Genomic DNA, 13,552 nt, shown 5'->3' with positions numbered 1-13,552 from the left:
TATCTTCACTCACCCTGTTCATCAGGAAAATATAGAAACCTGCCACCAAATGCAATTAGATGCCATGCACGACTTGACCTGCGTAACTTACGTTTACACTAATATACCTATGGCTCACACATGACAGTTTGTAAGTGAGGCACAGTTCTATCAAGCTTTGCATCCAAACATGCATACAGGTTGAGATGTCATCATTAACCCTTTGCACTTAACCTATGAATTCTCAATGTTAGATCCAGGCCAGTCTACACAGCAGGTTTTCCAGGAGGCCTGGACTTGACCTTAGACACAGGCCATCACTTGCCACTTATAGTAGGTAAAATAAAGAAAGTTAAGTGAAATTGTATTCTGTATTTTGAGCAATGAGCCAATAATGCTATACTAAAAAACAAACATTAACTTTGACCAGAATGTTTACAAAAAAGGTCCATTGTGTGTTCCAATTTAAACTGAAGAATCAGCATCACGTCTTGAAGTAATAAAACCTTTTCTTTTATAATTAATTCTGCTCAAGCACTATTACATATTGTGTGATTAATACATTGCTGCCGAATTATAAGCATGGTTGAGGAGATTGCAATTTTAGTTTAAGTCCAAAGGGTCTATGTTGGCAAGAAGCTACACATCTAAAACTATTTATTAATTAACAAAGGCCCATTTATAACTTTTTCCAATTTGCTACGATATGCCTGGATACTTAACTTTTGTATGTTCGTAAGTACAGATTTTATTAGCTTTTGATAGGACTATTTCATATCGTACCAAGAAGCCTCTAAATCATGTCTTTAAATATGTAAAACATGCTTCACGCTAGCTGATGGTTTGCTATCCTACTTCCTAAGTAAGGCAGCGAATGTATTGATAGCACTATTACGAAAGTTGCAGTTCATTAAGAAATTATGCTAACTTTTACTGAAATTGCTGATATGCCCAGTTCAAGTCTGAGAGTACATTGTGGAGCTTTTGACCTGCATGACTTAGTTTACATAAGTCCTTATATTCTATTTGGACAATGATCCACACTTTGCTGCATTTGCTCCTTCCTGACAGGCCGCATTCAGTGGGTCAGCCCGGCCCCCATGTGGGTCACTAAGGACCTGATTTAGATATTAGGGGATGGGTTACTCCTTCAAAACCGTGACGGATATTCTGTCCACCAAAATCTAAATCACATTATTTCCTATGGGATTTAGATTTCGGCGGTCGGGTGTCCGTCACCGATGTGACAGAGTAACCTAGCTGCCAATATCTAAATCAGGCCCTAAGTCTTCCATGTACAAAGTAAAGTCTCTGGGGTCAAGCATTGTTGCTACCGATTTCTTCCATCAAGAAACTTGTGTTGTTTCTCTGCACCTGAACCCTCCGGTCAGAATCTGAGTATAAAATCAAAGAATGCCATGAAGTATCTTTACCCGAACTTTCCAGCTTACTCCATTAAAGTGCTTGATCGATCTTATTGGAGTGTGCACTGTAGTCCAAAGAACAACACAGATGCCTTCTTTATTTTTTAATGCACGTGAGGTAAGCTGGTTAATATTATAAGATTATCAATCTGTAAGGACCCTTTTCAGAATTCTGTTTGTAGAGCTGATATTAATCCCTTCTTGATTCTATCTTCCAGATCTAACAGGAGCACTTTGGAAGACAGTTTGCCAGTTATAACTGACCCCCTACCCCCCCCAAAAAAAAACATAGACCACCTGGTTGATGACGTTGATAGAAAAAGACAAACACCGCTCAAAACCTGGTAGAGATGTAAGTCATGCACTCGTAAAATAAAATAAAAATATAATGTTGCCACTCCCTTAGGAGGCAATCACCTGTAGATATGTGACTTACGAATTGCCTCTGATGTGCCTATACCTGATCCCGGATTAATTAGGATCTTTAACTCCTTTAGTGTGGGCAATGTGGTGGTCTCGTTATGTGCCCTACCTTGCACCAATGACTGGGAGACCCTCTGGTGAATGAACCAGAGGGCTTCTCTTTATTGGCTCCCACATTGAGCTACTGGGCATCGCAACATCAGGCCTCGCTCCCTACCATTTTTACGGTCGAGCCTGCGTTGCATTCGCTTGCGCATTCGTATCGCAGCGAGATGCTTTAGTTATTAGAAAAGGGCTCGGAGCCCTGTCGACGTCACGTCAGTGTGTTTGATTGGTTCGTGGGCTTGCCTAGTAAATTCTGCTTGTTTTCATTAGTGGAAGGCATGCTCACGTCCTGCCTTTTCCGGTGGTTAGCCCTCCTCGAGCGCAGCGACCAAGTACCGAAAACATGCGTGCCTCGCACTTTTTCTGTCGGATCGTGGACTACTTTTTCTCTATTTTCCTAGCGCAATTTTGCTTGGCAGAAGTCGAGCGCTTAAACATTTCACTTCTTTACGTACATAAAAGCACTTTTGCCGATAGATGAAAAGTCGGGTTAGGAGTTTACAACGCGATCAGCTCTAACATGAGCAAACGCGAGACCCGTTGCATTGCAAATGCTTGTTTTAAAAAATGAAATGGGTGGGTGCTGGGGTACCCTGGGTGATTTCCCACTACACACCAGATAAAATATCCTTTAAAAAACAAAATTGTGAACGACCAGTTCATCCTAGCACCATTTTGCCTCACACCCATGCTTGACATTTTTTCTGTCACTCTGGGAGCAGACGTTGATGGCTTTACTTGTAGTCTATCTGCCCAGAAATGCAGAACGCTTACTAGGTACGAGGTAAAATATTGATGGGCAAGGAGCCAGCCCATCCTGGCATCGGGAATCCCCTCAGCCACATGCCCTAGCCAGGGAATGGCTGCAGCATTCATGCTTTGGGTCGGCAGGCAACCAGGGATTCCTACCAACATTTCTGCAAATAGGCACAGGGGAAACCAGATTATTGCGGCTTGCATGGAACACAATTTTCTTTCAAATCCAGAATGCACTGACTGTCGAAATTATGCCTCAAAACACCCAAATTCCTATTTCAAAAGGCGATACCTACAATTTTTGGACCGGGGTCATTCACCACTCAGGGAATCCTCCCAATAATGTGCATTTCTAAAATGTAGAGTCCCTGGGGATTCTCGGGTGGTGTGGCTTGGCTGGATCCCAGCATTTGGTACCCAGAATGCCCCAACTTGTTTCCCAAGCTTATGTGATGGGGATCGCTGGCTATTCCAGCCAATGGCAAAAGTCTTACAATTCAGCAATACTACATGTATCTGGAGAAAAGTGGTACCCCACATGTATGGGTGGGCCCAACTGATTTGACGCAAATGGATTCAAATGGTAACCCTGTAAAGACCATATTGACATGACATTGAATTAACATAGTCCAAGCTTTGACATGTTCCTGTATGGTACAATAATGCCATCCACAATTAGTTCTCATAAAAAGACTGAAGGTAAAACAAACAAGCATTTTCAATGCAACGGGGCTCGCATTTGCTCGAGGTGGAGCTATTTGAGTTGTAAACTCCTAACCTAACTTTTCTTGCCACACAAATTAAAAGAAAAAAAACACAGCGCGATCGCGCTATGTAAAATGCAGTGCAATTGCGCTGAAATTAAAAACGGAAAAACGGAGCGCGATCGCGCTATGTAAACCTCAGCGCGATCGCTCTGCAGGGAAAATTAACAGATAAATTAGTCCAGAAACCAGGCTCAAAACATCGAACCTCGTATGTTTCTAGTAGTTTACCGGTGCTGTGTAGGCGGGCTAAACACTGGAAAAGGCATGACATGTGCATGCCTTTTACAAATGAAAGCAAGCAGATTTTAAAGAGCAAGCCCAGGAACCAATGAAAGAGTCTGACGTGACCTGGGTGTGGTTTGAAGCCCAAAGAGAGATTACTTTATGGAGGGAGCGTTTTGCGCTCGCCCATAAAAAGGAAGTTTAGCAATTCTCTGTCACATAAATATGAGAAAATTATTTCATTGATACTTTGAAAAGTACACAGCATTCTGATTAATAAAATATGAAGTGATCTATACAAGCCACATCATCTCGGACTCCCCAATGTTTCTAATTTTCAGACAGGTTTCCTGGGTTCTGGCTCACACAAACCCAATTCCTGGTATGCAAACGTACTGAGATCAATAAATGCCACACCACACTGGATTTCCCTGCATCTCTAGGTTTCAGAAAACTCCAGGGTTGATAAAGCTCCATGTGTACCAGCTGATCACAGGTTCAACTAATGCAGTCGTCCACCAAACACCTCAAGAGGAATTTGGGTGTTTTTAGACATAGTTAAGAATTTGTCAGGACATTCTGGGTAAGAAAAAATAGGATGTGCACACAAGCCACACCACTCTGGACCCAACTGGACATCCATTTTTCAGAAAGGCCTGGGACTGATAGGTTTCCATGAGTGCAGGCTAGCTTGAGACCAAAAAGTGCACCTACTCACATCCCCAGAATTATTACAATGCAACGGAAAAATCTTAATGCTTCGATGACAACAGATATGCCCACCCACACAATCAGACACTGGCCCTCATTCCAACCCCGGCGGTCTCAGACCGCCGGGGCCAGGGTCGGCGGGAGCACCGCCGACAGACCGGCGGTGCCCCGCAGGGCATTCTGACCGCGGCGGTTTGGCTGCGGTCAGAAAGGGTAAACCGGCGGTCTCCCGCCGGTTTACCGCTGCCCTTAGAATCCCCCATGGCGGCGCAGCTTGCTGCGCCGCCATGGGGGATTCTGACACCCCCTACCGCCATCCTGTTCCTGGCGGTTCGCCCGCCAGGAATAGGATGGCGGTAGGGGGTGCCGCGGGGCCCCTGGGGGCTCCTGCCGTGCCCATGCCAATGGCATGGGCACGGCAGGGGCCCCCGTAAGAGGGCCCCACAAAGTATTTCAGTGTCTGCCTAGCAGACACTGAAATACGCGACGGGTGCAACTGCACCCGTCGCACCTTCCCACTCCGCCGGCTCAATTCTGAGCCGGCATCTTAGTAGGAAGGTTGATTTGCCCTGGGCTGGCGGGCGGCCTTTTGGCGGCCGCCCGCCAGCCCAGGGCAAATCCCAAAATACCCTCAGCGGTCTTTCGACCGCGGAGCGGTATTTTGGTGGGGGAACTTCGGCGGGCGGCCTCCGCCGCCCGCCGAAGTTAGAATCACCCCCCCTATTTCTATTGGGAGAAGTATGGTAAGATTAGGCAGTAGGTCTTTTGTCAGTCTCCATAGATACCAGAAATTTACCTCACAGGCAATAATATTATTTGTAGTGCCCAAATTAGCAGTCGTACAAATTACCCCTATTCCTAAACTGAGATTCGTGGGCCCATTTTAACAATCCATAGCTTTCCTTCATAAACATCAGTATTGATTAGATTTTACATTTTGAATTGATGCATAATTGAAACAATTGAAAAATCATTATGACACAACTCAGTTGGTGCCTCTTGGTATCAAGTTCTTTGCATAGCTGACAAGCACAATATCTCTCTGTGACTGCAAGAGTGTGAAAGATGTAAAGGTACATTACTTACGTAGATTTGCTTTTCGTACAAAAAAAATACAAATGAAAACATTCTCACCGGCTTCTATTTTTTCCAACTTGCATCCATTATTCTGTTATTTCAATTATTAGTGCCTTTGAGAAACCCGTAAGGAAATCTACACAAATGTCCCTTGTAGGAAAGTACCCCTTTATGTGTAGTCATCCCCCCCTTTTTGCCCCAATTCTGATGTATATGACTCTGTTAGTTCACTGGAAACCTGCTATCCAGACCCCAGTGCCTGTGTTCTCTCCCTAAATTGTTATGTCAACTTGGTGATTACTTAATTGGCAAGAATTTACCCACTTATAAGGCCTTAGTAAATAGTACCCAGGGTATGGGTGGTAAAGGGGTCCCCAGGGCTGCAGCATGAGCTTGTGCCACCCTGAGTGATTCTCACAACATACTGATGGCAGACCTGCAAATGCAGACTGCCAGAGAGGTGCAAACTGCTCGAGTTCAATTGTGCCCTCATCAAGAGGGGCACAATACTGTGCACTACCTTACATATATGGCCGACACCCTAAGGTAGGCCTCTGCAACCCAGCAGGCATGGGGTATTATATTTAAGGTGCAGACATGAAAGCATGAGCTTCTATGTCTCTAAAGAGCCCTTTCCATTAAGGTACTCTGTAAAGTGCAGGTCGATCCATAGGATAACATGGGACTTAAGCCCGGTTGACCAGGGCTGTTAGCTACAGTATGGTCCTGCCTAGATATGTCAAGTGTGGTGTCAAACAACCTGCCTTTTCTCCCCCCCAACATGATTCTCATGTCGAGGGATGGCTGATATGCACTCAGGTGGCATGCTAGTGCTTGCCCACCTGTTTGCCATCCTCCTTTGTGCTCTGGCTGAGCAGCCTGTGCTTTTTTTCCACACTTGCTGCTGCCAAGACGGTGTTGTGACCTCCTTCCAGGCAGCCTGGGTTCTCCCAGATGTCAGAACTAAGGGCTGAGGAGAGCAGGAGGTCACACCTCCCACCCCTCAGTCTTGCTAATGAATAGAGCAATCAGACTGGTGAGCTTCAAAGGCTGCATCCTCCTGATAGACATCAGCGCTTTCCTCCAGTGAAAAAATAGCCCTCCCACTGCCCCAAACACACATTTGTTCGTGGTCAGGTGGGAAATTAGATATGCAGGGCTGTGCACACTCCCACCTAGCTGACCAAACCTCTAGGCTGAGCAGCCCGGTCTGTGCACTAAATTTTAGTTTCTGCCATCTCAGAAGTGACACAAGAGAGGGTTCTGGGTAGCTAAGGTGATCTGTCCCACCAGATGTGGTCACCTCAGGGGCAGATTAGATAAAGCAGCTTGTGGCCATTGGTCACTAGTCTCCATGCCTCTAACTCCCCTAAATCCAGGATATAAGGGACACCCTGACACCAGAACCTCAGATTTAATCAACTTACTTTGAAGTAGAACCAGAAAAAGCTCTGCATCACCAACAACCAGACTTTGCCCACTGCTCCAAAGCAAAAGAGGGAAACTCTGTTCCTGAGGCAACAGACTGGGAACTGCATTATCAACCTTTGTCCTTGGCTAAACTTATCACTCTCGGCCAGGGAGACACCTGTGGAAGCCAGTCTCCCATGGACTAGTGGCAATAGTCCCCTGCAAACTGCAGGTAAATATTACCACTAATTCTGACGTTGCACCTGCCATCGGGCCCTCCAGGGTATTTTTAAAAAACAGGTGGTCCAATGTCTTCTGGGAGCTGTAGTCCAGCCTTCCACAAAGTTGCATGTCCCTCCCTTACTCCTTTGGACCCCTGCTACTTCCCAAAGGATCCCGGCACCCTTACCGCTATCAAGGCTTGTTGATCACCAGCCCAGTGAGTAATACCATCACTCAACACTGCAGGTGTAGGGCACAGTGTGTAACCTGCATCTGACATCTGCAACCCAGCTAAGATTTTGCATCTCCTTGTCAGCAGTGTCGTGCCAGTGGTAAAACTGTTTTGGCGTGAGTCCTGTTCAACACCACGGACAGCCAGGACACCTCTGCAACCGGACTCCAAGTACCTGGTCAAAGTGAACTGGCTGTTGTGTCCTGGTCCCAGGGCCATCACTAGCTAAACCTTGCAAGGGTTCCCTGCAACTCGGCCTCCAAGTGGTCATTTTTTCACCAGAGGCATCCCTGCCATTGACTTTAACATGAGTCCCGTTCAGCACCACAGACAGCCAAAACCACTCAGCACCCGGACTCCACAGGCCAGGTAAAACTACTCTGACTGTCGTTATTTGGTCTCAGGGACTGCACTAACTTAACCCCGTAAGGGTTCCATCCAAGTCGTTTGTTAAGTGCATTTCTGCTATATGTGACATTTTCTCTATTGGCTTCAATGCAACATTAAATGCCATATCTGCAGTGATTTTCTATTACTTCTAAAATTGCTATCTTGGTTCTCCTGAACCAATACTGTTTGTTTTGGTGTCTTAATGGATACAAAAATAAGCACAATTTTTTATAAATTGGTGTCAGATTACTTTCAAGTCATGTCAATTACTTATTGTCCATGTTTGTGCTGTGAAATGCATAACACATGCTTCTCTAAGTAAAGCCTGACTGCTCTTTGCCACACTACCAGGACTGAGCTAAGAATTTACTAGTGTGAATCCAAGGCCCATTTCTGGGGTATTGTGAGAGTACTGTATGGTGAGGACTAACCCACACACCACATAATACACTACTTTCCTACATCCTTTTCCTGAATTCAGAATTTTGTCTTCGTTTCAAAAGTGAATAGCTATTGGTGTCCAACTACGGGTTTCATGCTTCTTTTCCCCACAAACTGCAAGTAGGCAGAAACTGCAACACTTGGAAGTATTGACCAGCGCTCAGAAAATTCCAAAGACTCTGTGAAATATATTTTTTAAAACTTTGCCCGTTTCTGGAAGCTGAGAAGAGGGCAATATGAGAATAGCAATTTATATTTGTGCCAATTCCTGAAAAACAATGCACACTTTTTTGGACAACACATTCTTTCCCATTTTTCAAAAGAGAAGACAAACCATTGCCTTATTTCAGCTTTTTTCTTTTCTCTCTGTATGAAATACCACAAGCCCTAGGTACCTATTGAGCCCCAACACGTTGAGAAAAAGAACACAAATTAGGCCTGAGCAGTTTGTGTAAAAATAGTTATGAAACTCCTTGAAATATCAGAAACGTGCTCAGCAATGGGAATGGGAAGAGCGTGATGGATTCAGACTGGGTGGAGGACTGGAAGCCACAACATTTAAGATGGGGTTCAACTTACTGGAAATATGTTATGGTTTAGTGTTGGACCTGGCCCTTTTACAGGGTCATTCCCCAGACTTTTTGCGTTTTGCCTCATTATTTTCCTGCCTTTTGTTGGCTGACGTTTTGTATCTGAGTACCTTTTCACTGCTAACCAGTGCTAAAGTGCATGTGCTCTCTCTTACAAATTTGGTATGATTGGATTATACCTGATTGGCATATTTAATTTACCTATAAGTCCCTTATAAAGTGGTATCTCTATACCCAGGACCTGTAAATTAAATGCTACCAGTGGGCCTGCAGCGCTGCTTGCGCCACCCACTGAAGTAGCCTGTCAAACCTATCTAAGGCCTGCTAGCACAGAGCCTGTGTGCGCAGTTTTCTGCCACAGGGACATGGCATCTAAATTTACTTGCCAGGCCCAGAACTCCCCTTTTACTAAATGTAAGTCACCACTAAGGTACGCCCTAGCTAGCCCTTTGGGCAGGGTGCCATGTATGTAGAAGGCAGGACATGTGCCATGTTGCTTGGCCTGTCCTGGTAGTGACAAACAGCCTAACTTGGTGTCTCACTGCTGTGAGTGCTGCCTCCTCATAGGATTGCATTGGGAATGCCCTGTCTTATGTGTAAGGGGTATTGTCTGATTTATGAGGGGTAGCGTAGGCATTTTTGGTATGGTTGTGATGGTGGTAAGAAATGCTACGTACTGGTGTAGGTGTATTTTTTATTACTATCACAGAAATGCCACTTCTAGAAAGTGTGCATTTATCTGTGCTTATGACTTTGGTGTTTTGCAGCTTGTCTCCAATCCACGTCTGGGCAGACTGGCAGTTGGGGCTTTGTGCATACTTCTCAGACAGCCTGAACACAGGGAGGGTGGAGGTGTCACAGAGGTGCCTCTACATATTGTAAAGCCTTCCTGGGCTGAGAGAAGGGAGAGGCGGGGCACACCTGCGTTTGTAAAGACTGTGCGCCCTGGCCTCACACAAATAGGGTTGTTAAACCCCCACTGATGTTTGGAGCCTGTGCTGAAAGGAGAGAGGGGGCACTCCCAGAACCAGTTGTAACTGGATGGAACCTCCTCTCCCTACCATTGTAAAACACACTGTAAACCCAGTATAAGTACAGGGGAATTTTCCCCACAATTTGAACATTCTTGGACCTTGAACCTGGAGACATAGCGCTGATGAATGGACTCACCAGGAAACCACCTTGGACTGCTGCTGCGCTGATCTGTGACCGCCTGGTCACTAGAAGAAACTGCCACCATCTGCAACCCTTGTGCTGGCCTGTAGCTGGGCCCACCAGCCCTGTGCTTCATTGTGTCCTGTTTGTTCACAGGGGCAGGGTGCTGTGGCCCCTGACCCCTGCACCGATCTCTGTAGACTCTAGCTAAGCGCTTGGAAAGAGCGCTCTCTTTAACTGCAGAAAAAGATCACCGCCGCAGCCCAGGCTTTAGCTTTGCCCTAAGCGCTCTGAAAAGTGCTTTACTTCTACCCAAGAACACCGCCGCAGCCCGGGTCTCAAGCTTGCTTTAGCGCTTTGAAAAGTGCTTTATTTTATCCCCCGGATCACAGCTGCAGCCGGGTTTACTAATTAACTCGGAGTGCAGTGATCACTCTCATCTCAGTGCCCCCGGGGCACACAAACAGAAGAGCCGGAGCAAGCGTGCTCCTCCCGGCGCCCCGAGGCACTTCCCGCTTCTGGGAGCGCCCCCGGGGCATCAGCCACCTTCAGTTTCTGCAAGAAGCCTCCCGGCGACCCGGGAGCAGCTTCTCACACTTACGCACCACATATGGGCATGTCTAGCTGATATGTATTTGTATGACTTGGGAGATATTCTCTAATGTTTCTTTTATGGGTATTTAGGAATTGTTCATGACAAGTGCATATATCTTTTGCTATAACTCCTGACTACTGCTTATGTTGCAGAATCATGAGTACTTACGTGTGCTACTGTGACCACTGCATATTCTTGCAGAGTATTAGTAACTTGTGTAACATTCTGACAACTGCTAAGGTAGCAGGGTATTACTTACGTGTAATGTTGGTCTAATTATGTTTTGTCCAATACAGAATATTTTTACATAGCTCAGTGTTGTGTTTACTTTGTGGTGTACATTTTGCATCACTTGTGTTGTGTGTGTTGTGCAAACACTTTACAAATTGCCTCCAGGTTAAGCCTGACTGCTCGTGCCAAGCTACCAAGGGGGTGAGCAGGGGTTATCTTGGACGCGTAACTCCCTAGCCCTGACTAGAGTGGGTAGGTTCTGCCTGGCTGAGGTGCATACCCTAGCCAACCAGAAACCCCATTTCTAACATTTAGCATATCTGCTTTATAGTCATTGTTCATCTATCCCTCCGTGGAGGACCAATCTAAGCATATATAATGGCTCGCTGCATAATGCCCTTTCCCATAGATTATGTCTCTTCCACACAGATATGGAGTCCATTGGATATACTGGTATATGATGCAAGATTGAACTCAACAAGTATTCCACCTTTTCACGTCTGAACACTCCCTATGCTCATCTTCAGTGTGATCTAAACTGTACAATACAGACCCTTCATAAGCTGGTAGGTCTTTGTATACATTTTTCTCTTACAACATGCCTAGGAGTAGCTAAATGCATGCTGCAACAACACGATTTTACATCTGCCACACGTGCATGACACCAAAACACTTTCTATATAGGCCACATGTCACTCACATACTTCCACTCCATCCATACATTAGCATTTAATACTTAGGTATCATTCCCCTCACTCTTTTCTTCACACTTATGCACAGGCATAGCAACAAACATGATAAGAGCACACCTGTTATTCTCACACAAGACATCAAAACACTGCCCATACAGACCATATGACAAATATATGTCCACCCTTAGCACTCCCACACAAATAGAGAGCCACACGTCTGCAAATGTACTTAAGTACTCATCAGGGGAGTGAAGCGCTCTATGAAAGTTAGTATGAGGCAAAACAGTTCAATAACATTACAAATGAGCATTGCAGAGCTAATTGTTTTGTCAGTTATGTAGTCCAAACGATTTTCCAAGCTTTAAATAGTGCACAAAGAAGAGGTACACTGCCAAGTTGCAATGGCAACGTCCTTGCACACACAGGAGAGGTAAAGCAAAGACACAGCCAGCAGTGCAAACTTCACTCACACACATAGGACTGCTATAGTAGGGGCAGTAATAGGATACATTTCTCTTAAACACCCAGGGCGAATAGAGTACACACATCAAACAATGTTAGCATATAAAATAACAATGTTATCTTCCCTCACACACACAGAATATTGTAACACATGCAGTGACTGAGCAAGAGTGCTTCATACACTTAGAGCATGGACAGCATGAGAAGGTTACCAGACGGCTCAATACCCCCTGAAGATGCAATACTCCAGTCATGGGCATTTGAGCAAGAACCTCATTCCTCTATTACTCATAATCAGTCTTGATTACAATCAGTGAAGCTAGTTGGACAAAACTACCGGATTACAATGGTGGATAAATGTGAACTAAGGGCTAGAGCACTGCATCCTTGGTGAAAATCTCAAGCAAGGTCAGCATCAAGCCAAGCTTCCTTTAAAAAAGGGCAGGAGCTACAGGGGTAGTAGACCTGCAAGCTTCTCTTACCCACTGATCAGGTATACATCAAGAATTTAAAAAATGCTATGGACAGCATGAAATTTAAATATTAATCTCTCTTTACATAAACTACAATCTTGTCATCATGCCTCTGTGCTGGGAGAACTCTGGGCTAGGATTTACTCCAGACTCTATAGTAGCTCCTCTGCCAGTTCCCTACTCGTTGTAAGATACCCGCTCATTGCAGTGTCCTTCGTTCTAAAAGGAGAGCCCTCCGAATCTTGCTCGCATCCACTAACATGCATCCCAGGGTACAATTATTGTGAGCCATTTTTAAGGAATCAGAAGAGATCTCACTCATCCGCATAAACAATGGTCACACAGGTTTTTATGGAGTTTCACACACAAGGATCATCTTTCATTTTAAATCTTCGCATGTCATACCTGCGAGATGGCTGAACATTTAGATCTCTGCATTAGCTCTTCCGTATCCCATCACTCGCCATTTGACCCCACTTTCACATCCCATGTTGTTCTACATTACACTTCTATGGCCCCTCCATGCGTCTTCAAGCCTCACACTTCAGTCACTAATCTACAACTTGGCACTATTCTCTGTCCACAATATTGTGCATTTGAAATAATTTTTATATCAGTCAGTATAAATCACATTTACTTAAATCAGTGGCTCAACTTATTCTAGGTTTCACATAAGCACTACTAGAATTTGAACTTGCCAGTCAGAAAGGTACCTGTAGTAAAACTCCAGATTTACACATCATGTGCCATTCCAAGAGCAGCAGAGTGCCTGGGAGGGCCTTTCACACACAAAGTTCTATACTTTGATGAGCCCTCACACCACATCTCAGATTGAAGGCGATGTACCTCAGTTCCGCAGATGACTGATGCTCACTTCTTCATTAGACAAATTGCTAAAATGCTAGAAAACATATCTTCTTTTGTCTTCCACACAACTTAGCATCCTGACCTGCTGTCCTATTGACATTTATTACTCTTCCATCCACCTGCCCAACTAGCCTTTCCCCACAAGGAAGGTCCTAACCTTATTAAGTTGAGCTCTGTTCACAGGCATAAGACATGCAAAGCACATTAAGGTTGGGAGGGATGAGTGTATGGGCAATGTCGTTTTTAAGAAAGACAGATTCAACTAAAAACATTTAACCGGAGATCTTGCTCAGAAAATTTGCCTAGAAACAGATCATCTCCTGAATTA

Source organism: Pleurodeles waltl, chromosome 12 (genome assembly GCF_031143425.1).
Source record: "Pleurodeles waltl isolate 20211129_DDA chromosome 12, aPleWal1.hap1.20221129, whole genome shotgun sequence".
Lineage (NCBI taxonomy): Eukaryota > Metazoa > Chordata > Amphibia > Caudata > Salamandridae > Pleurodeles > Pleurodeles waltl.
Note: the sequence above shows the minus strand (reverse complement) of the source record.